Raw genomic sequence first — 24,004 nt, 5'->3', positions numbered from 1 at the left:
TGTATGTTCTGTTTTACTGCTATGTTGAGTTTGACTGGTGCTTGCTAAATTTCATTATTTGACTATGTTTGGTACTGCCCTACTATACGTAATCCATGCTCATGTCATGCTTCTGCATTTCTGGATTTATATACCTGTTTTCGCTGCTTTATGCTATCTGGGAACATCCGCTTTACTGCCGGAATGCTGCCCAAATTTCTAGAAAATTGTTTTGTTTTTAACTTGCAACCTAAGACTTGATCTTGACACTTTTCAAATTGAGTTTTGCCTGACTTTAACAAGTTCAATTCTTAGGATACTATGGTTGGCATTTCCGTGATATGCATTGACATAGTGAGTTCAAGGTGTTGTTTGTCGAATTTCTGTGACAAATAATACCTTGCCTAACTTACTAATTTGAAACTTCATGTGCTTTCATGATTCAAGTTAAGTCAAATGACTTTGGACTCAAACTGAGCTTACCGATTGACCTTAACTTGAACTCCTTAAATATGGTTCATTCACTTGCAATGTTTGGTGCATTCACTAGTGCAATCCTTTTTAACTCAAAATAGTTTTCAAGTTGCCTTCGGTTACACTAATGCATATTTTACTCTTTCAACACCAATTATTGCAAAACTGCGTGACCATGACATTGATTGATGATTTACTTCCCATTTATATGCTTCTATGCAAATATTTCATATTTCATCATCAATGACTGCATATTTCTCATGGGTGTGAGTATGCTTATTCTCCATACTTTGTGCTTTTCTTTTGAATTGAGCTAAGAACCGTCGTACCACTAATCTTTGATCCAGCTTTCTAACTTCTAACTTGATTAACCAACTAACTTCTCTTTTTGGTTTTTAACTTCACTCTTTTGATCATTCTTTTGGGTATGGCGTTTCTTGAGCTTAATACACAAAGCATTGTGCAATTGTGACTTGAATTCTTGGTTTGTGGCCTTGTTAGACCTTTGAATTTTGTTACTTGCATTCCAAGAATTCTCTTTTCTTCACTCACTTCATGAATATGTCTTACCTTGAGTGCTATACATCTACTTGGCTGATTGCTCATATCATATCACATCTATTTTCAGGATGTCGGATAAAGAAAAAGCCATAGCTACTACCTCAAAGAAGAGAAAGCGCTCTAAAGCCTCTACCCCTTCCCCTTATGCCAACTATGCTAAGAATCCGCTGAATGACGTGGATAAAGAGAATCAGATGCTACCATCCACCGACCCAACCAAGTTTCCCAATCTCTACTGTGAGCTTCGCTTCCCTAAATATCGGAAGATGAATCTAAACGTTAAGAAGAAATTGGTCCCTCCCAACGACGTGAGACGTGCCATCAATACCCGTATTCTGGAATTGGGCTTAGACTTTGTTGATAGGGATTTGGGAAGGATAAACACTTCGTGGGTGAAGGAGTTCTACTGGAACTTCTTTCGCGTAACTCTTGATTCAGTCCACCTACGGGGTATGAAGGTCTTGATTACTGAGGCAGCTATTGTGGAGGCATTGCTTTGCTGACCTCGTACTGGTGACACATGCACCTATCAGCAGGTAGAGATAGCTATCCACTGCATGACCTTTGATTATGAGGCATTAAAGCGCGTGATTGCCATATCGGACGCCCCTTGGGTGATGGATTCTAGCAACAAGAAGCCCAAGGGGATGCTATTCACTTATCTATCGAGAGAGGCTAGGACTTGGCAGCAGATATTCGCCCATTATGTCCTGCCCACCACTCATTTTTTCGAGATTCCGATGGATATGCTGGTTCTGATTGGCTGTGTCATGGAGGGGAAAGGGGTAGACTTTCCCTGGTTGATCAGGCAGAGCATGTGGCGAGCACATATCCGTGGCCTACTACCATTTCCTACATTGGTCACCAACATGATTAAGCTAGCCGATGTCCCTTGGAGGGACGATGACGTGACACCACCACCCCCAGATCACGATGATAATGAGGCTACTATTCCGTGGGGTGGGTGGGTGTACGAGAAGCCTCAACCCAGACGCCGTTCTCGATCTAGAGCAGTGGTGGAGGCAGCTCAGCCTTCATCTTCCATAGTAGCAGTAGGAACCTCATCTGCTTCAGCAGCCGCAGCACCTTTGCCACCACCACCAGCACTTGAGCCTACATACCTGCTTGTACAGCACCTATCTCGCTTCATAGAGCGCAGCGAGTGTCGTATCATGCGACGTCTCAATCGCATAGACCAGGTATTTGTATCACAGGGCATTGAGCTACCTCCTCTTCCAGACTCTCCCGCCTCCGATGAGCAGGATTAGGAGGAGGAGCATGTTGAGGATTTGACTCAGCAGGAGGCACCCCCAGAGACACAGGCCACCACAGAGGTTCAGCAGCTCCCTGAGGACCCACAGCCACAGCATCAGCCTGAGCCACAGGCCGACGCGCCTGTTGACCCCCAGCCCGTGCTTCAACAGTAGCATCGAGGACGATGCTTCATCTTAAAGTGTGGGGAGGTCACCGTTCGTGACCGGTGGATAGCACATGTGTGGTGAACTTTCAGATATTTATCTTCTAATCTCTGCTACTTTATTTCATTTTGCACTTTATCTTTGAGATTACTCTGAGATTATTGTATATATTTGTTATCTTGGGATTACTTTATCTTAGTTGTCGCAATATACACCTTAGATTGTATACAGTCCATATTTTGGTTGGATTTTTATTATATAGTTGTTTTAGCCCTTTTAGTTGTGAATTGGAAAAATGTTGTGGATTGTTGAAACCTAGTTGATCCTCTTTGCATATGAATTCTTCTTTGATTGGAAAAGGGGTAAACCAAGAAAATTTTTTCTTAGTTTTCTAAATCACAACCTTGCATTAGAATAAGCTTAGTCAATATGATGAAAATTTCCAAGAAATCCATTTCTAGGGCACCACCCCAATTGGTTGAAAAAATATTTTAGGACTTGCTTGAATTATACACTTTGTGGATCATGTTTTGAGCAAAGAACATAAGCATGCGAGTTTTGAGCCTTAATTGTGTGCTTACATCCTATAACCACTTATTTTCATTCTTGTGTGCATTATTCTCTTCCTATGAGTGTAATCTTTGATTTGTTTGATTCTTTATGTCTATTACTTTGTGTACACATGCATTTATATGATTGAAGCCATCGTTTAAATAGCTCACTTAACCAAATAGCCTACCTTTTATCTTCCATTGTTAGCCAATTTGAACCTATGCTTAACCCATTTGTTCTTAATTGTAGCACATTACAAGCCTGAGTGAAAAATAATAAATGTCCTTAATTTGGATCTTTGATTAGCTTAGGCTAGTGAGTGTGCTCATCATTTGATTTTGGGAAAGTTGGGAACATTGGGTAGAGATAAAAGTGTGTTTACGTTTTTGTTGAAAAATCTTCGGAATTGGGTACATACTCATGTATTAATCATGTGTAAACCATATGCATTGATGTTCTTGTATATATTTTAGTTAAAAAAAAGAGAAAAAAAAAAACAATATATATATATATATAAGAAGAAAAAGAAAAAATATAGAAAAAAAAAGAAAAGCAGTAAAAAGGGGACCAAAAATGCCCAAAAGTGAAGTTCAATAAGAGTCAATGCATATGTGTGGTGATCAAAAAGAGAATACATGAGTGTGTGTGAAAGTGAAGAATGGGTAGTTAGGTTTGTTTAGAATTGTATAAGTTGTCATAGGTTAGGTGGGAAGTTTAAGTTAATCAAAGATTCGAATTTCAAGCTCACTTGACCATATGCATCCTACCTTGACCCTACCCCCATTACAACCTATTAAAAAGTCCTCATGATAATTGTGTGCATTCATGAAGTAATTGTTGATTGTTAGATGAGAAACAAATCTCGAAAAGCATGATTAGGGGAGAATTGAGTGAATCAACCCCATACATTTGATTGCCTAGAGCGGATACACATCCGGCGAGGGTTCGATCGCTCAATTACATGTTTCCATCCATGGTTATCTTTTCTTGCAAGTTTGTAACATCTTTCAATGATTCAATTCAATTGTGGGTTGAGTTGTTTGCTATTGCCTTAGCCCTTGTGGTTGTATATGTATTCTTGGAAATTGATTTATTTTGACCAAGTGGATGCATTCATGTAGATAGATTTCATGAAGAGAGATTGCATATAGATAGATTGCATTTAGTTAGTTTTCATTGAATAAATGTTGATACCCCTTTGCTTCTTTCTTGATTTTAGCATGAGGACATGTTTAGTTTAAGTGTGGGGAGATTTGATAAATCCCAATTTCATGGTTTATCTTGTGCTTATTTTAGGGTATTTTATCACCTTTTCCCATATTTATTCAATGAAATAGCATGGTTTTGTAATTCTCCCTTTAATTATGCTTAAGTGTAAAAACATGCTTTTTAGGCCCTTAAATTGGTGATTTTAATTCACTTTAATTCCATTCGATGCCTTGATGTGTTTGTTGAGTGATTTCAGGATCATAAGGCAAGTATTGGATGGAAGAAATGAGAGGAAAAGCATACAAAGTAGAGAATGCACGAGGAAACAACAATTGGGAATGCATCGATTGACGCGTAAACGTACAAGGCATGCGCGCAGAAGTGACTTCGCATAGAGATGCGCACGCGTACATGACGCGTATGCGCGGATAAAGAAACAGCCAATCAACGCGCACACGCACATGGCGCATATGCGCTGATACTCGCACGTGACCCACTTAAAGGCAAAACACTGGGGGCGATTTCTGAGCTGCCCAGGCCCAAATCCAAGTTGTTTCTGAGTGTATTTCCAGTAAAATTGAAGTCCAAGCAAAGGGGGAGCAATTGTTTTGTAGCTTAGCATCATGTAGGTTAGTTTCTAGAGAGAGAAGCTCCCTATTCTCTTTAGAATTTGGGTTCTTAGGCTTAATTCCATCTTAGGGGGAGCAATTTAGGTTTTGATTATTGATTTCATCTTATTTTCTTTACAATTTCTTGCTTCTACACTTTCATTCTCATGGTTTATAGTGTTAATTTTACTCTCATGTTTCTTTTATGTTCATGAATGTTCTATGTTGGATTTGGTTTACATTTAATGAAATTTGATGTTTGATGTTTCCTTTATTGATAATTGATTTATGAATTTACTTTTCTTGTAATTGGTAGTTGGTAGATTTATCTTTCTTGTACTTTTGCCATGCTTTCCTTTTGTACCCACCAAGTGTTTGACAAAATGCTTGGTTGGGCTTTAGAGTAGACCTTTAGCATTCTTGGTTTGGAAAGAGTAATTAGGTAATCTTGAGTCATGAAAACCCAATTTAGATTGGTGATCTAGAGTTGTTAGTTAATATTAATTCCATTGACTCTAATCTCTTGCTAATTTAATTAGTGAGTTGATTGGGACATTAGGATTAAGATTAGCTAGTCTTGTTTGACATTCTCTCATGGAAGATACCTTACACCTTCTTCCAATATTGGAGATGACGAAATATGATAAATTCTTGTTAATTATTGTTATTAGTGATTAGGATGGAAAGCCTATGATCTCAATCCTTACCATGAATGTCTCTCTTTATTAATTGCTTACTTTAATTGCTCTCTTTACTTTTATTGTCATCTATTTTATCACCCCTTTTATCAACAAAAACCCTTGTCCTTTCATAGACAATAATTGACCACTTCATTGCAATTTTTTGTGAGACAACCCAGAGTCTAAATACTTCGGTTAATTCTTATTGGGGTTTGTACTTGTGACAACTCAAATTTAATTTGATTTGAGGATTGACTAGGTTTGGACTATACTAACAACAAAATTTTTTTGTAGAATTCCAAACCGGTATGAATCCTTCCTATCAGAAGGCTGATGAGCGGATATTTTATACGCTTTTTAGGGATAATTTCATATAGTTTAGAGTATGTTTTAGTTAGTTTTTAGTCTATTCCTAGTAGTTTTTAGGAAAAATTCATATTTCTGGACTTTACTATGAGTTGTGTATTTTTCTATAATTTCAGGTATTTTTCTGGCTGAAATTGAAGGAGCTGAGCAAAATTCTGATTCAGGCTGAAAAAGGACTGCTGATGCTGTTGGATTCTGACCTCCCTGCACTCAAAGTGGATTTTCGGGAGCTACAGAACTCGAAATGGCATGCTTCCAATTGCGTTGGAAAGTAGACATCCAGGGCTTTCCAGCAATATATAATAGTTCATACTTTGCACAAGGATAGACGACGTAAACTGGCGTTCAACGCCAGTTCTCTGCCCAATTCTGGCGTCCAGCGCCAGAAAAGGATCAAAAACTGGAGTTGAACGCCCAAACTAGCATAAAAACTGGCGTTCAACTCCACAAATGGCCTCCGCACGTGAATTGCTTAAAGTCTCAGCCCCAGCACACACCAAGTGGGCCCCAGCACACCAAGTGGGCCCCAGAAGTGGATCTCTGCATCATCCATCATAGTCCACTCATATTTTGTAACCCTAGGCTACTAGTTTAGTATTTAAACAACTTTTAGAGACTTATTTTGTATCTCATGACATTTTCAGATCTAAACTTTGTATTCTCTGACGGCATGAGTCTCTAAACCCCATTGTTGGGGGTGAGGAGCTCTGCTGTGTCTCGATGAATTAATGCAAGTGTTTCTGTTTTCCATTCAAACACGCTTGTTCCTATCTAAGATGTTCATTCGCGCTTAACTGTGATGGAGGTGATGAGCTGTGACACTCATCACCCTCCTCAAATCATGAACGTGTGCCTGACAACCACCTCCGTTCTATATACTATTGAATGAGTATCTCTTAGATTCCTTAATCAGAATCTCCGTGGTATAAGCTAGAACTGATGGCAGCATTCATGAGAATCCGGAAAGTCTAAACCTTGTCTGTGGTATTCCGAGTAGGATTCAAGGATTGAATGACTGTGACGAGCTTCAAACTCTTGAAGGCTGGGCGTTAGTGACAGACGCAAAAGGATAGTAAATCCTATTCCAACCGGATCGAGAACCAACCGGTGATTAGCCGTGCTGTGACAGAGCGCGTGAGCGTAGTTTTCACTGGAAGGATGGAAGGTAGCCATTGACAACGGTGATCCACCAACACACAGCTTGCCATAGGGGGACGTGCGTGCGTGAACAAGAAGACAGAGGAAAGCAGAGATTCAGAAGACAAAGCATCTCCAAAACTCCAACATATTCTCCATTACTGCACAACAAGTAACTTTTAATTTATGCTCTACTGGTTACTCACAATTCAATTGATAAACATAATTGACTTCCTGACTAAGATTTACAAGATAACCATAGATTGCTTCAAACCAACAATCTCTGTGGGATTCGACCCTTACTCACGTAAGGTATTACTTTCCAACCACGCGCACGCGTACGGCACGCGCTCACGTGAAATGGCAAATTTGACCATTCACGCGTATGGGTAGGTCATGCGTACACATGAATAGCAGAACGTTGGCCCTCTAACATTGAGTCAAACACCAATGACAGAAAGCATAATTGAATTTTCGAAGCGGCGTTTGATTCAACGTTTGCCCTCAAACGTGATCACCAACGTTAAAGCCAATTCAATTCCAAATTGCACCTGTACAGAATATGAAAGTTAGTTGCCAATGCCCATCACTAAGAATCATTCCTCATTGCTTCAATCAAGGCCAAGGCCCACATCCAAATACTTGATCCAATTGAAGATGAGAAATAGAAGAATTGTTGAAGATTAGAGGAGATCTCGGGAGGCCCTGAAGGGGCTCTGGGGGTTCAGACCCTGATTTTTATTTCCTCTTCAATTTTTCCTTTTGTTTGATGTACTTTCTTTTTCTGCAATTTTTCCTTTTATACTTTCTTATTTTTCTGCATTTTCTTTTCTTTGTAAATTGAATTGAGCTATGAACAACTAACCACTTTCATTGGGTTAGGGAGCTCTGTGTAAATTCAATGGATCAATATTAGTTTTCATTCATATTCTTCTTTGTTTTCTCTTGATTTTACTACAAAGCTTTCGGTCTTCATCTAATTGGATAGTTATATTGGGAAAGAAGCTGTTCATAATTGGATCTCCTCGGAACCTTGGGAAAGGAATGAGGAGATCATGCTAGAATTGCTTTCTCACATTGGATTAGGTTGGGGGTTGGATGGATATAGTGACATGTAATCCTACCAATACTTTGATCTATGAATTTGTGTGGTATAATCAGTGACCAAACTTCATCTCTTCCCATGAGCACTGATGAGCAGATAATTTTTATAAACTTTTTGGTATTATTTTTACATAGTTTTTAGTTTGTTTTAGTTACTTTATATTATATATTTATTAGTTTTTATGCAAAAATCACATTTCTGGACTTTACTATGAGTTTGTCTATTTTTTTGTAATTTCAAGTATTTTATGGTTGAAATTGAGGGACCTGAGCAAAAGTCTGATTCAGAGGCTGAGAAAGGACTGCAGATGCTGTTGGATTCTGACCCTCTTGCACTCGAAGTGAATTTTCTAGAGTTACAGAAGCTCAATTGGCGCGCTCTTAATTGCGTTGGAAAGTAGACATCCTGGGCTTTTCAGCAATGTATAATATTCCATACTTTTCATGAGATTTAATGGCCCAAACTGGCATTTAAACGCCAGCCAGAGACCATTTTCTGGAACTGGCACCAGAACTGAAGTTAAACGCCCAAATTGGCATCCAAGCTGGCGTTTAACTCTAGAAAAGGCCTATGCACATCTAAAGCTCAATGCTCAGCACAAGCACATACCAAGTGGGCCCCGAAAGTGGATTTCTGCACTATCTGCACTTAGTTACTTATTCTCTGTAATCCTTAGTAACTACTTTAGGATAAATAGCACTTTTTACTATTGTATGGGAGATCTTTTGGACTTTTGGATCATTTTAGGGAGGCTGGCCATTCGGCCATGCCTAAACCTTTTTCTCTTATGTATTTTCTAATAGTGGAGTTTCTACACCTCATAGATTAAGGTGCGGAGCTCTGCTGTTCTTCATGAATTAATGCAAGTACTATTGTTTCTCTTTCAATTCACACTTACTTCTTCTCCAAGATATATTCTCGTACTTAACTCAGTTACGTCAGAATGGAGGGGTGACCCGTGACAATCACCCACTATCTTCATTACTCACTTAGCCAACAGAGCATTCGAATCCGTGATGTTCAACGTAGTCATTGGACGACAGCTAGAGTATAATCGCTTATGTCTCTGATTCACGGATTTGACTTGCCTCTCCTAACAACAGAGCATTCGAATCCGTGAGATTAGAACCTTCGTGATAAAGGCTAGAACCAATTGGCAGCATTTTAGAGATCTGGAAAGTCTAAACCTTGTCTGTGGTATTCCGAGTAGGATCTGGGACGGGATGACCGTGACGAGCTTCAAACTCATGAATGTTGGGCGCAGTGATAGTGTGTGCAAAAGGATAGAGAGATCCTATTCCGACACAAGTGGGAACTGACAGATGATTAGCCGTGCGGTAGCTGTGCCTGGTATTTTTCATCCGAGACGAGAAATCCGACAGTTGATTAACCGTGCAGAAATCGTACGTGGTATTTTTCATCCGAGAGGACGGATGGTAGCCATTGACAATGGTGATCCACCAACATATAGCTTGCCATGGAAGGGAGCACGCATGATTCGATGAAGATGATAGGAAAGCAAAGGTTCAGAAGCAACAAAGCATCTCCAAACACTTATCTGAAATTCCCACGAATAAATTACATAAGTATCTTTATTTTATTTTATGTCTTATTTATCCTTTAATTATCAAAACCTCATAACTTTTTGAATCTGCCTGACTAAGATTTACAGGATGACCATAGCTTGCTTCAAGCCGACAATCTCCGTGGGATCGACGCTTACTCACGTAAGGTGTTACTTGGACAACCCAGTGCACTTGCTGGTTAGTTGTACTGGAGTTGTGAAAGGTGTGATCACAATTCCGTGCACCAAGCACTTAAATCAAGGAATTGGGCAATTGTTCATGCTTAGAGAGATTAGATTACTAAGGAATTGGGGTCTAATCACTTAAGATTGCCAAGGAGATCAATGAATGCATTGATTGCGGAAGAGATGAAAATGAATTTGATCCGGAGAAATATACATCTCCTGAACCCAATGAATCCCCATCTCTGATTTACCCATTCTTTTATATTCTGCTTCTTTCATTTCCTGCTAATTCCCCATTCCTATTTACTTTCTAGCAATTTAAGATTATGTCATTTAATTTCCTGCAATTTAATTTCTGCCATTTACTTTCTTGCAATTTGAGTTTCTCGCCAATTTTACTTTCTGCAATCCCAATTAAATTCTGATTTCGCTCAACTAGTATAATTCTCCAATTAACATTGATCAACCAACCAATCCCTGTGGGATTCGACCTCACTCTATAGTGAGTTTTTACTTGACGACAATCCGGTGCACTTGCTGGAAGGAAATTTGTTGAGAGGCAAATTCTCGTGCATCAAGTTTATGGCGCCGTTGCCGAGGATTGGTTTTGTATTGACAATTATTGAATTGGAGGATAACTAGATTGAGCAATTTTTCTTTTTCTTTGTTAATTAGTCTTTCTTTCAGTTTGTTGCTGCTAATTTCTGCAATTTTAGTTAGTTTTCTTTGCTCATTCACTTGTTACCACACTAACCACTAGCTGTTTGTGATATTGCCTCACTATGGAAACTCCAATGTCTTTTGGTGATTATTGTTTGAGACAAAGCTTTTTGCAGGAAAAAAAGGAGCATCCATCATATGTCGGTCAATCAAATTTCAGGGGAAACTTTCCACCACCACAGAATGATTCAAGTTATTATGCTCATGGTGGGTGGGAGCATCAAGAAGCTGAAATGGGGTACTTCCCAGAGCCACAATATAGTTCATATTATTATGACAACTGTAGAAATTTTGACTTGGGAAGGGATTTTAATGTTGCATACCCCATGTATCAAGGACTAACATCCCATAATTGTCCAACCAATGCACCTCCACAAAATCTCCTAGAAGTTGCAATAGAAGAACTCTCCAAGAGATACCGCTTCATTGCCCAACTCAGTGAGTTTTTAGTGCAAAATATAAGAGAGGTGATTGAAGATGTGGAGATCTCAAGGAGAAATCAGGAAGAGCAAATGAGACAATTGGCACAATATTTTGTTGAGGAATCAACCAATGTCTTCCCTTGGCTAGGGGAAGAATATCATGCCATCAGTCTAAGGAGTGGAGAAGTGCTTAATGAGGGTGAAATTAAGGAATTGATAGAGCAAGTGAAAGAGATCCTTGTACCAAGTGAGCCACCAATTCAAGAAGCTCTTGATGAAAAAGATGCTCGAATTGTCCAACAACACCCAAGTTCTGAGATCAAAGATGTGAAGGCAATAGAAACAAGCACCAAAATGGGGATTGTGACCGAGAAACAGGGGACCATATCCATGAAGAAGAGAAGGTCAAAGAACAATCCAACTCCTGATCCAACAAGCAAGTTCTCTCAGGGCAATCACAAAAAAAAGCTTGCTGGAAGGAAGCACTCACAACAACGGGCATCAACTGACTCCTTTTTCCACTGGAGGTCATTCCTCTTAATAAACTGGAAGAAGAGGAAGAAATTCATGACCAAAATGTCAAGCTAATGACATTAAAAGAGCGCTTGTTTGGAGGCAACCCAACCAGAGGTAGTTTCTTTTCATAGTTGTTTCAATAAAAGAGTTAAGTATATCTCTCTATATTGCAAGGAGCTAAGTTTGGTGTTCCACACCAAAACAATTCAAGGGTGAATGTGTAATTCTAAGTTTGGTGTTCCACCAAAGATTTCATTAAAGAACACATTGTAACCCTCAGCATGACTAGTCACTAGCTCCAACCAATCAGGGAAACTACTTAACAATAGTTTAATTTCTAGTTCCTAGTTTGTTTTTCTCTAGTTCATAGTTGTTTTCTTAATAAAAGCATGTGAGGTTTCTACATGTATTCAATTTGCTACATTAGGCAAGGAACTAAGTTTGGTGTTCACACACCAAATTGAGTTCAGGAATTCACAAGCATACATGCATGCATGCTAACTGTTTTTCAAGTGCTTGGGGAACAAGTAATTTCCAATCATTTTACAGGAATTCAATCAATCTCTTGGAAAAAACTATGCACCATCATCCAAGGAGACAAAGAAGGATGCAAAAGTTATGGATAATGATGACAAAAAAGAAACAAGAAGACACCAAGAGGTTGTATTGTACTTAACTGTCTCAGATTTGTAGTGCTTAAATTGGAAGTATGATTGTATCCTGTTTTCATAAACCTTTACACTTTGTTTGTCTTGCTTATTGTTAATTTTGGGCTGCTAGTCTAAGTACCTGCTTTATTTTCACTATGCTTGAATTGTATGCTGTGTCCTTGAGCTTAATAAAAGAGTTTATGAGAATTTGCTGTGAAAGACAAGAGTGAAATCCAATGTGCAGAATAAAGTCCTAGTGTTGTGGTGGTATTTATTAGCTAAGTTGGTTCATCAATAAGGTGAAGGGCTAAGATATCTCTTGAATTATGATCTTGAAGTTTATTCTATGAGACTTAAATGAATTAATAAAGATCCTAAAAAGAGAAAAAGAGAATGAAAAATAAAGAAAAGAGAAGGAAATAAAGCTAGGCACCAATAGTTTGGATCTTAAGGCATGTGTCTGTGGTGTTTTTGTGCAAGGATCTGCTTGGATGAGTAAGTTCTTAGGAGTGCTTCATCACTTGACAACTTGGGTTAACTAACTTGGGATTGTCAACTGAAAGTCCACTATCAAGAGCAACCTTGTCACAAAACATTTAGCAATCCAAAGAGGTGCTGGACACCAAGGTCTAAGGAATGAAAATAACAAACCATGTGCCTGTGGTGTGTATGTTCTGAGGAGAGACTTGGGTAATTAAGTCCTTAGGGGTGTTTCAACACCTAGCACCTTGAACCAACTGGTTTGGGAGTGTTGGCTGAAAGCCTATCCTAAAGAGTTGTCTCAACACAGAACACTTAGCTATAGAAAGCAATAAGCTCTAAAGAAGAAAAGAAAATAAAAATAGAGAAGTTAAAGATCAAGAATAAGAGTCTCATAGAAGGCAATAGACTGAGAGTTCAAGAGCATATGAGAGCCTAGAAACCAGCATGAACATGAACCTAAGTTGCCATGCATGAAACTCCATGAACCAAGGATTTGAATTCTCTGAATAAGGACTTGTATCTCTTGTATTTTCATGTTCTATCACTTGCTTGAGGACAAGTAAGATTTAAGTTTGGTGTTGTAATGCCAGGGCATCTTGGCTAGTTTCACAAGCCATTTTTAGTTTGTTTTAGAGTAGTTTCATGCATTTCTTTGGCAATAAGTAAGTATTTGGATGAGAAATTCATGCTTGTCTTGATTCAATCAAACATTGTTAATTTTGTGCATTTTCATGAGATTTATGCCATAATTACTTGTGTGCTAAGAATGAGGCAAATTCTTATGACTATAGCAAAGCTTTGATGTATTTGTTTGGTTGATGATAGGTGGAAAGGAACCTAAGAAAAGGAAAGGCAAAAAGGCAACAAGAAAGCCATGAAAGGAGGCAAAGGGAAGCAACGTTGGAGCCAAAGTTGGTGCTCCAACGTTGCTGGAAATGTTGCTCCCCACAGCCTGAAGGGGTATACTTCCAACAAGAATAACTTGAGCTACAGAGCTTCAAATGAGGTGATTCCAAAAGCATTGGAAAGTAGGAATCGAGAGTGTTCAAAGAATATATGGAAATACATGGTGACACTAAAATTGAGGGAGAAAACTGCCCCGAAAAGTGCATATAGGAACATGGTACCAACCTGTAGTAAGGCCAGCTGACCTCTGCACCTTCGATGGAGTATACCTCGAGCTGTGGAGTTCCAAATGATGTACTTCTAACGGCATTGGAAAGTCGACATTCAGGGATTTCCAATAATATATAATAGTATGGAGTGGACATCATGTTTGAGCTTCCGAATCTGGCAATATTCCCAACGTTGGTGTAAATGTTGGAGGTCCAACGTTGCCTCCAACGTTGCACACCGACGCCAATGACCCTATCCCCTTCAAAGGAGTATACCTTGAGTTGAGATGTCCAATGGAAGTGATTCCAGTTGGGTTGGAAAGCTGACAGTCAGATCTTTCCAACCATATATAATAGTCTATAGTGGGTATCAAATTGGCAACGTTGACAAGAGGACAAAGTGACGTCTCAAGGCTTGATGTGAAACATTCAGATTTGGAATTTGAGAATTTAGCATCCACGGGCAAGCGTAGGTGACGCGCACGCGTGGATGTGTGAACGTTGGTGGCCAATGTTGCCTCAAATGCTAGACTCCAACGTCCGCGATAAGATTTCAAAAATGGGAGTTGGAAATTTTGTATCGACGCGTACACGTCAATGACGCGTACGCGTGAACATACTTTTTCAGCCCAACCACGCGCACGCGTGAAATGGCAAATTTGACCATTCACGCATATGAGTAGGTCATGCGTACACGTGAATAGCAGAACGTTGGCCCTCCAACGTTGAGTCAAACACCAATGACAGCAAGCAAAACTGAATTTTCGAAGCGGCATTTGATTCAACGTTTGCCCTCAAACATGATCACCAACGTTAAAGCCAATTCAATTCCAAATTGCACCTATACAAAATATGAAGGTTAGTTGCCAATGCCCATCACTAAGAATCATTCCTCATTGCTTCAATCAATGCCAAGGCCCACATCCAAATACTTGATCCAATTGAAGATGAGAAGATGTTTATAAATAGAAGAATTGTTGAAGATTAGAGGAACTCCCGGGAGGCCCTGAAGGGGCTCTGGTGGTTCAGACCCTGATTTTCATTTCCTCTGAAATTTTTCCTTTAGTTTGATGTAGTTTGTTTTTCTGCAATTTTTCCTTTTGTACTTTCTTACTTTTCTGCATTTTCTTTTCTTTGTAAATTGAATTGAGCTATGAACAACTAACCACTTTCATTGGGTTAGGGAGCTCTGTGTAAATTCAATGGATCAATATTAGTTTTCATTCATCTTCTTCTTTGTTTTCTCTTGATTTTACTAGAAAGCTTTCGATCTTCATCCAATTGGATAGTTATCTTGGGAAAGAAGCTATTCATAATTGGATTTCCTCGGAACCTTGGGAGAGGAATGAGGAGATTATGCTAGAATTGCTTTCTCACATTGGATTAGGTTGGGGGTTGGATGGATATAGTTACATGTAATCCTACCAATACTTTAATCTATGAATTTGTATGGTATAATCAGTGACCAAACTTCATCTCTTCCTATGAACACTTAAATCAAGGAATTGGGCAATTGTTCATGCTTAGAGAGATTAGATTTCCAAGGAAGTGGGGTCTAATCACTTAGATTGCCAACGAGATCAATGAATGCATTGATTGCGGAAGTGATGAAAATAAATTTGATCCGAAGAATTATACATCTCCTGAACCCAATGAATCCCCATCTCTGATCTACCCATTCTTTTATATTCTGCTTCTTTCATTTCATGCTAATTCCCCATTCCCATTTACTTTCCAGCAATTTAAGATTCTGTCATTTAATTTCCTGCAATTTAATTTCTGTCATTTACTTTCTTGCAATTTAAGTTTCCCGCTAATTTTACTTTCTGCAATCCCAATTAAATTCTGGTTTCCCTCAACTAGTATAATTCTCCAATTAACATTGATCAACCAACCAATCCTTGTGGGATTCGACCTCACTCTACAGTGAGTTTTTACTTGACGACAATCCGGTGCACTTGCCGAAAGCAAATTTGTTGAGACGCAAATTTCCGCGCATCAATGGACATTAAAAATAGAGGTAAAAAAGGCCATTATTTCGGCATTGCAAAAGTTGGGCGTGCCACTTGATATTGAAAGTGTTGCATGCTAGTTCTATTTTTATAATGGGCGTGGCACGCCAGGTTCTGGGCGTGGCACGCCAGTTCTAATGGCTAGAGAGGAAGATTTTGTGCATCATTGAAGGTATGGCACACCAAAGAGTGGGCATGGCACGCCAGTTTCATAACATATGGGCGTGGCACGCCAGAGAGTGGGCGTTGTACGCTGGGGTACTTGACAGACTGACCTCTTCACTTTCAAATGGGCATAACTTGAGTTACAAAGGTCCAAATGAGTTGATTCCAAAGGCGTTGGAAAGCTAACATCCATGAATTTTCAACAATATATAATACTTTATAGTGGACATTCAATTTGAGGCCCAAAAAACTCCATCTATTCAGCATTCAAAGTGGGTCATAATCCAAAGTGAAAAATCAAGTGGGAGTGGCACTTGAAACCACACGCCAACTTCTCCCTGCAGCCCCCAACCATTAATCAAGCCCACTCCAACTGTCATTTAAGCCACACTTATCAATCAATCAAGGCCATAGGAAGCATCTAGAATAGTTTATTTTCATTTCATTGTAATTTGCTTTTAATTTCATTTAAGTTTGTAATTTAGAAGAGCCTATTTAAAGGCCTTAGTTTCATAGAATTAGGTATGTTGGATTGGGGGAGTCTTCGGACCCTCTCTGTTCACCATCAGCTTCCTTTCTTTTCTTTCTTACTTTTGTAAATATGTTTTAGTTATGAATTACTAACTCTTTCCATTGGGAAAGAGAGCTCTATTATTTTTCAATGGATTGATTGTTTTTATTCTTCATCTTCTTTTCATCTTCTATTTGATTTGCTAGAAGGAATTTTGTTTTAATGTTAGTGTTCAATCATCTTGGAAAAGAGGTTGAATGCAAAATGGGTTTCATGGGAATCTTGGAAAAGGAAACATGAAACCATGCTAGAAATCCCTTCTCACACTTGAGTAGAATCTGGGTTTTGGTGTTTGGATATGGTGACATATAATCCTCCCTCTACTTGCACCTATGATGATGTATGGTATAATCAGGGACCATTCTTCATCTCTTCTCATGAGCAATTTGACCAAGGAATTGGCTATTGATCATGATTTAATAGATCGAGTCACCAAGGAATTGGGGTTCAATCAATCATGATTGCCAAGAGGTCAATGAGTTGCATGATTGAAGATGAGATGAAATCAATTAATCCGGAGAATGCAATATCTCTTGATCCCGATGTTCATTTTATCTTTCTTTCTTTTATTTACTTTATGGCTATTTTCATTTTCTGCACTTTACATTTCCAGCACTTTACTTTCTTGTACTTACTTTCCATGCCATTTACTTTCTTGCACTTTATTGCTTTTTTTTTCTTTCATGTCATTTACATTTCCTTGCTGCTTATCACTCAAAATTTAATCGTCTAACTAGAATGCTTTAAGTTTGAAATCTTGTGATGGATATGAAGTCTAAGATTGCTTTTGGCGTTCTGGGGTCTTATATCCTACATCACTGGGGACTGTTACCATACTGAGAACCTCTAGTTCTCATACCATATTTCTGTTGTGTTTTTCAGATGCAGGTCGCAACCCACCTCGGTGAGTTGCTTTGGATGGTGACAGAAGCGGAGGATCTTGGATTCTTTTGAAGTCTTTTTGGTTTATCTTATAAATACATCTCTCTTTTTGTATTTTGTCTTTGCCTAGAGGCTTGTATTACGAGAGAAAAACTTGTATAAGTTGTTTTTAAACTGTCAAGTTTCTGTATGGTTCTGTATACTTGTATATGGCTAGCCGGCTTAAACTCTATGAGCCGTGGCTAGTTTCCTATGATATTATATACTTATCTTTTGTTGTATCTTATCTGTTTTTTGTGCCTTAAGATAGTAGCTTCGTTAGTACGTTTTGCACTTTTGAAATCTAAAATTTGAGCTATATCTTTCATTGGGCTTCTAGATTATACTATTCCTTCTATGTATATTATGTATGAGCTTAGAACTTTCGTAACCTCTGATTAACCTTGGCTTTACGATGCGAGGTAGAGCTTATGCTAATTAGGGTGTTACAACTGACGCGTACGCATGACAAGCGCAGAAGCCCAGCGACGCGTACACGTGACTGACGCATACGCATGACGTGCGTCAAGTACTGCACTGATCAGAACTCGCAGGGGGCGATTTTGGGCTGATTTTGGACCCAGTTTTCGACCCAGAAATATAAACTAGAGCCAGGGGGCAAGCAGAGACTCAAGACATATTCACTTTCACTTTAGTTTTTTTAGTTTTTGGAAATTCTAGAGAAAAAAACACTACTTCTTCTAGGGTTCTTCGCATTCTTAGATTTTTAGTTTTATGCTTTTGGATTGGATATTGAGAGAGTTACTACCTTCGATTAATGTCTCCATCATTATAGTTTGCTTTTCTAATACTTTACTCTTTTGTTTTCCATTTAATTTGCTCGTGGTCATATATGGATATTATTGATTTTAGAATTTATTAATGCAATGAACAATTTTTACATTTAATTTCATTTCATGTTTGATTTCCTTCAATTAATTATCAGCACTAAAATTGTCTTTTATAATTTATTTTAATTGCCATGTCTCATATTTATTTTTATTCCATGTTGATTGAAAATGGCATTCATGTTATGATTTAAAACTCTCAACTTGGCTTGGGAGTTGATTAATTGGGACCCCTTGAGTTGAAAAACTCAAATATTAATCTGTAATTGGAAACTACTGGCTAACTCACTTTTCGCTAACTCTAATCCTTTCCTAGGAAGGGATTAGGACTTGTGAATCAGAGTTAGTATAACCACTTAACCTTCCTTTGCAACTGCATGAGGATAACTGAGTGAAAGTAACAACCTTTTACTATTATGCTTGGGAAAGTCAACAAGGATAGAAACTCTAATTAATCTTCTTTTAGCCAAGGCCTTCTATTTCAAATACATAACACCTCTTGCTATTATTCACTGCTTGAATTTTTGGTATTTATTTTCCCGTTCTCAGCCTTAAAAATTTCTCAGAAAATTCCTGATCAATAATTTACACCTCTGTGTCAACTCTTTGGGAAACGACCTGGGAATTATACTCCCAATATTTAATTCTTAAATTGTGACATCTTCTAAATTGACAGTGGGGATTTCGTCGGTTAAGACTGTACTCACAACGCAGTTTTTACTAGAATTTCTTAACCGACATTTTTCCACCCGTCAATTTTTGGCGCCGTTGCCGAGGAGTTGCAACAGTGTGCTAAATTATTGGTTGGTGTAAATATTTTTATATTTACATAATTTCATTTTTTTATTTTATTTTTATTCTTTTATTGGTGTGTTTTCTATTTATTAGTAGTAGTTTTATAATTTAATTTTCTTATTATATTTTATTACCATGAGCTCTATGATTCTTCCGTTGAATGACGCGTTCATTACCGGATCCGAGCTTAGCCGCATTTGATCCCAATATTGAAAAAACTATTTCACGTATTAGGCGAGCTCGGCATCGGTTAGCTTCCGATGGTGGTGAAGGGGTTTCTACCAATTCACTAGTCTTAGCTGAAGCTGAGTTTGAAGTGTTATTTGAGGAAGAAACTGGCTCCTCTTCAACTGATTTTGTTTATTTAAGTGCAGGTACTATGGCAGAGCCTAGAAGGATTACTCTCCAGGAAGCAGGAGCTCTGGACTTTACACTGCAACCATATCAAGCGCATCATCCGAATTTGGCTACGGATTTTGAACTGAAGACTGCATTGATTAATCTACTGCCTAAGGGAAAGGCACGGGAGTGGTTCTACACTCAACTGGAAGCTATTGTTACTAATTGGGACTTGCTCAGAAGAGAATTCCTGGACAAGTTCTTTCCAGCAGAGGTTGGAGATAGACTGAGGAAGAAAATTTCCTGCATCATCCAAGGCGAATCAGAGACTCTATACAAGGTGTTGATTAGCTATTTCTGCCAAGGCATGTAGCCTCAAGACTAGACCATCTTAGATGCTGCAAGTAATGGCTATCTGACGAAGTACAAGACGGTGACAGAAGCGTGGCAACTGATCACCGATCTGGCTAAGTCTACCCGAAATGCAAGGCATAGGAACAACCATCCCAAGGCTATTACGGAGGTTTCCTCTAGTAGTGAGACTGTTGCTCTCACCAAGACTCTGGAAGAGATGACCAATATACTGAAGCAGCTCCAGCTCAATCAACAACAATCTCAGCCCCCTCCACAACAACCATGTCAACAGTTGGTCCCTCAGAGAATGTGTGGAATATGCGCTTGCTATTCTCACTACACGGATGAATGTCCACAACTCCAACAAGAGGATAACACCTTGGCGGCCACCAACCCTTATTACAACCGCCCGAATCAAGGGTACTATCAACAAGGCGGTAATTATAACCAAGGTGGCAACTACAACGAAGGTTGGCAAGACAACTCTAACCAAGGATGGAGAGACAAACCCAACCAAGGATGGAGAGATAATTCCAACCAAGGATAGAGGGATAACTACAATCAAGGAGGCAGAGACAATGGTGGAAATCAGAGGTGGAACAACAACAACTATCAGCAGAACTGGTATCAACAAAATCGTCCCTACCAATAGCAGAACCAAGGCCAAAGTTACCGAACACGTCAACAAACGCAAGCTCAAGCGCCTCAAAACAACCAATCACAAGCCCCTCAAATCACCTACCCTCCTTCTTCTTCTAATGATGAGATGCTTCGCTCTATTGTGCAAGGACAAAAAGACCTTCAGAATAGAATTAACTCTAGCATCACCGGTCTTACCTCTACTCTACAAGCTCTTATATCCTGCATAGAACCACCTTCTACCCCGAACAATCAACCTTCAAGCTCTAGTGCACTTCCCTCTCAACCTTTACCCAATCCCAAGGCTGGAATTAATGCCATCACTTTGAGGTCTGAAACCACATTACAAGAGAGGAGTCCCGAGGAGCCAAGCTCAAGAGAAGACATTCAAGTTGAAGATGTTGTTGAGATAGAAGATGTTGAAGAAGAGGATGAGGTACATGATGCGATTGAAGAAGAAGTTGCTCAACCAAGGAATGGAGTATTTAAGGAAGATCATGCTGTGAGAGAAGCCATTCCCATTGATAAACCCTGATTTTGTGATTTATCTTGTGCTTAATTTGGGGGACTTTATCACCTTTTCCCACATTTATTTAATGACATAGCATGGTTTTGCAATTGTTACTAGGGTTTTCACCAAGTGGGCCCCGAAGTGGATTTATGCATCAATTACTTACTTCTGTAAACCCTAGTAACTAGTTTAGTATAAATAGGACTTTTGCCTATTGTATTAGGGATCTTTGATCAGTTTTATGCTATCTTAGACTTTCATGGGGGCTGGCCATTCGGCCATGCCTGGACCATTATCACTTATGTATTTTCAAATGGTAGAGTTTCTGCACTCCATAGATTAAGGTGTGGAGCTCTGCTGTTCCTCATGATTTAATGTAAAGTACTACTATTTTCTATTCAATTCAACTTATTCCGCTTCTAAGATATCCATTCGCAGCCAAGAACATGATGAATGTGATGATTATGTGACACTCATCATCATTCTCACTTATGAACGTGTGCCTGACAAACACTTCCGTTCTACATGCAACCAAGCTAGAATGAGTATCTCTTAGATATCTAATACAGGGGACCAAGTCTGAGTTATTAGTATCTTCGTTGTATAAGTTAGAACCCATGGATGGCCATTCCTGAGATCCAGAAAGTCTAAACCTTGTCTGTGGTATTCCGAGTAGGATCTGGGAAGGGATGGCTGTGACGAACTTCAAACTCGCGAGTGCTGGGCGTGGTGACAGACGCAAAAGGATAGTAAATCCTATTCCAGTATGATCGAGAACCTCCAGATGATTAGCCATGCCGTGACAGAGCATTTGGACCATTTTGACAGAGAGGATGGGATGTAGCCATTGACAACGGTGATGCCCTTACAGAAAGCTTGCCATGGAAAGGAGTAGGAAGGATTGGATGAAGACAGCATGAAAGCAGAGGTTCAGAGGAACGAAAGCATCTCTATACACTTATCTGAAATTCTCACCAATGAATTACATAAGTATTTCTATATTTATTTTCTGTTTATTTATTATTAATATTCGAAAACTCCATAACCATTTGATATTCGCCTGACTGAGATTAACAAGGTGACCATAGCTTGCTTCATACCAACAATCTCCGTGGGATCGACCCTTACTCACGTAAGGTTTTATTACTTGGATGACCCAGTGCACTTGCTGGTTAGTTGTGCGAAGTTGTGAAGTTATGTTTGGACCATGGTATTGTGCACCAGTTTGTTGGCGCCATTACCAGGGAGAGAACGAACAACAAATTTTACAACCTCAGAGTAACAATTTCGCATACCAAGTTTTTGGCGCCGTTGCCAGGGATTGTTCGAGTTTGGACAACTGACGGTTCATCTTGTTGCTCAGATTAGGTAATTTTCTTTGTTTTATTTTCAAAAAAAAAAATTTGTTTTCAAAATCTTTCAAAAAAAAAATTTTTCCTTTGTTTTCAAAAATTATTCAAAATTTTTAAGAATGAATTCTAGAGTTTCATGGTAACATGTTGAAGCCTGGCTGGCTATAAAGCCATATCCAAATTGTTTTGGATTGAGGCTTCCACTTGTCAACATAAAAGACATGTATATGAAGTTGGATGAAGTATCAGCTGTTATATGCCTGACTTGTATCTTCTAAAGCTTGGCTAGCTAGTAAGCCATGTCTAACCCTTGGATTGGAGCTTTAGGCTAACATTGAAAGATTCCTGGAATTCTTATTAAAAAAATTTTTGAATTTCTTATTTTTTTTCCTATATATTTTTCGAAAAAAAATATACAAAAATCCAAAAAAAATTAATAAAATAAAAAAAAATCAAAAATAATTTTGTGTTTCTTGTTTGGTCTTGAGTCAATTGTAAGTTTGGTGTCAATTGCATCTCCATTTGCACTTTTCGAAAAAAATGCATTCATGCATTGCATTCATCATGATCTTCAAGTTGTTCTTGATAAACCTTCTTGATTGATCTTCATATTATATTGTTTTGTGTTGTATAGTGTTTTTCATATGCATTCCTGCATTCATATTGTCTAAGCATTAAAAATTTCTAAGTTTGGTGTCTTACATGTTTTTCTTTTCTTAAAAATTTTTCAAAAATAAGTTCTTGATGTTCATCATGATCTTCAAAGTGTTCTTGGTGTTCATCTTGACATTCATAGTGTTCTTGCATGCATCACATGTTTTGATTCATAATTTTGATGTTGTGAGTCTTTTTCATGTTTTTCTCTTTCATCATTAAAAAATTCAAAAATAAAAAAAATACCTTTCCCTTTTTAAAATTTAGTTGTTTCTTATGAGTCAAATCAAATTTTCAATTTAAAAATCTTATCTTTCTCAAAATCTTTTTCAAAAATCATATCTTTTTCAATTTTCTTAATTATTTTAAAAAATTTTAAAAATATTTTTCAAAAATCTTTTTCTTAATTTTATATCATATTTTCGAAAATATCATCAATAATTAATGTTTTGATTCAAAAATTTCAAGTTTGTTACTTACTTGTTAAGAAAGATTCAAACTTTAAGTTCTAGAATCATGTCTTGTGATTTCTTGTGAATCAAGTCATTAATTGTGATTTTAAAAATCAAATCTTTTTCAAAACTAATTTCAATCATATCTTTTCAAAAATATCTTTTTATCTTATCTTTTTCAAAATCATATCTTTTTAATCATACCTCTTCATATCATATCTTTTTCAAATATCTTTTCTAACTTCTTATCTTCTTATTTTTTAAAAAAAAATTTGAATTTCAAATCTCCTTCAACTAACTAATTGATTGTTTGTTTCTTATCTTTAGTAAGACTGCCCAACTAACTTTTCACCTCTAATTTTCGAAAATACTTTCCTTTTTTTCAAAATTTCTTTTTAATTAACTAATTATTTTAATTTTTGATTTTATTTTTCGAAAATCATTAACCCTTTTTCAAAAATTATTTTCGAAATTTAACTCTAAATTTTAATTTTTAATTTTCGAAAATCCTCTCACCTCCCTTCTTCTTCTATTTATTTATTCATTTACTAACACTTCTCTGCATCTCATATCTCTGCTCTCCTCACCCTTCTGTTTGGATTCTCCTTTCATTTCTCTTCTACTCTTATTTTCTTCTACTCACAAC

Source organism: Arachis hypogaea, chromosome 17, assembly GCF_003086295.3.
Source record: "Arachis hypogaea cultivar Tifrunner chromosome 17, arahy.Tifrunner.gnm2.J5K5, whole genome shotgun sequence".
Classification (NCBI taxonomy): domain Eukaryota; kingdom Viridiplantae; phylum Streptophyta; class Magnoliopsida; order Fabales; family Fabaceae; genus Arachis; species Arachis hypogaea.
Note: the sequence above shows the minus strand (reverse complement) of the source record.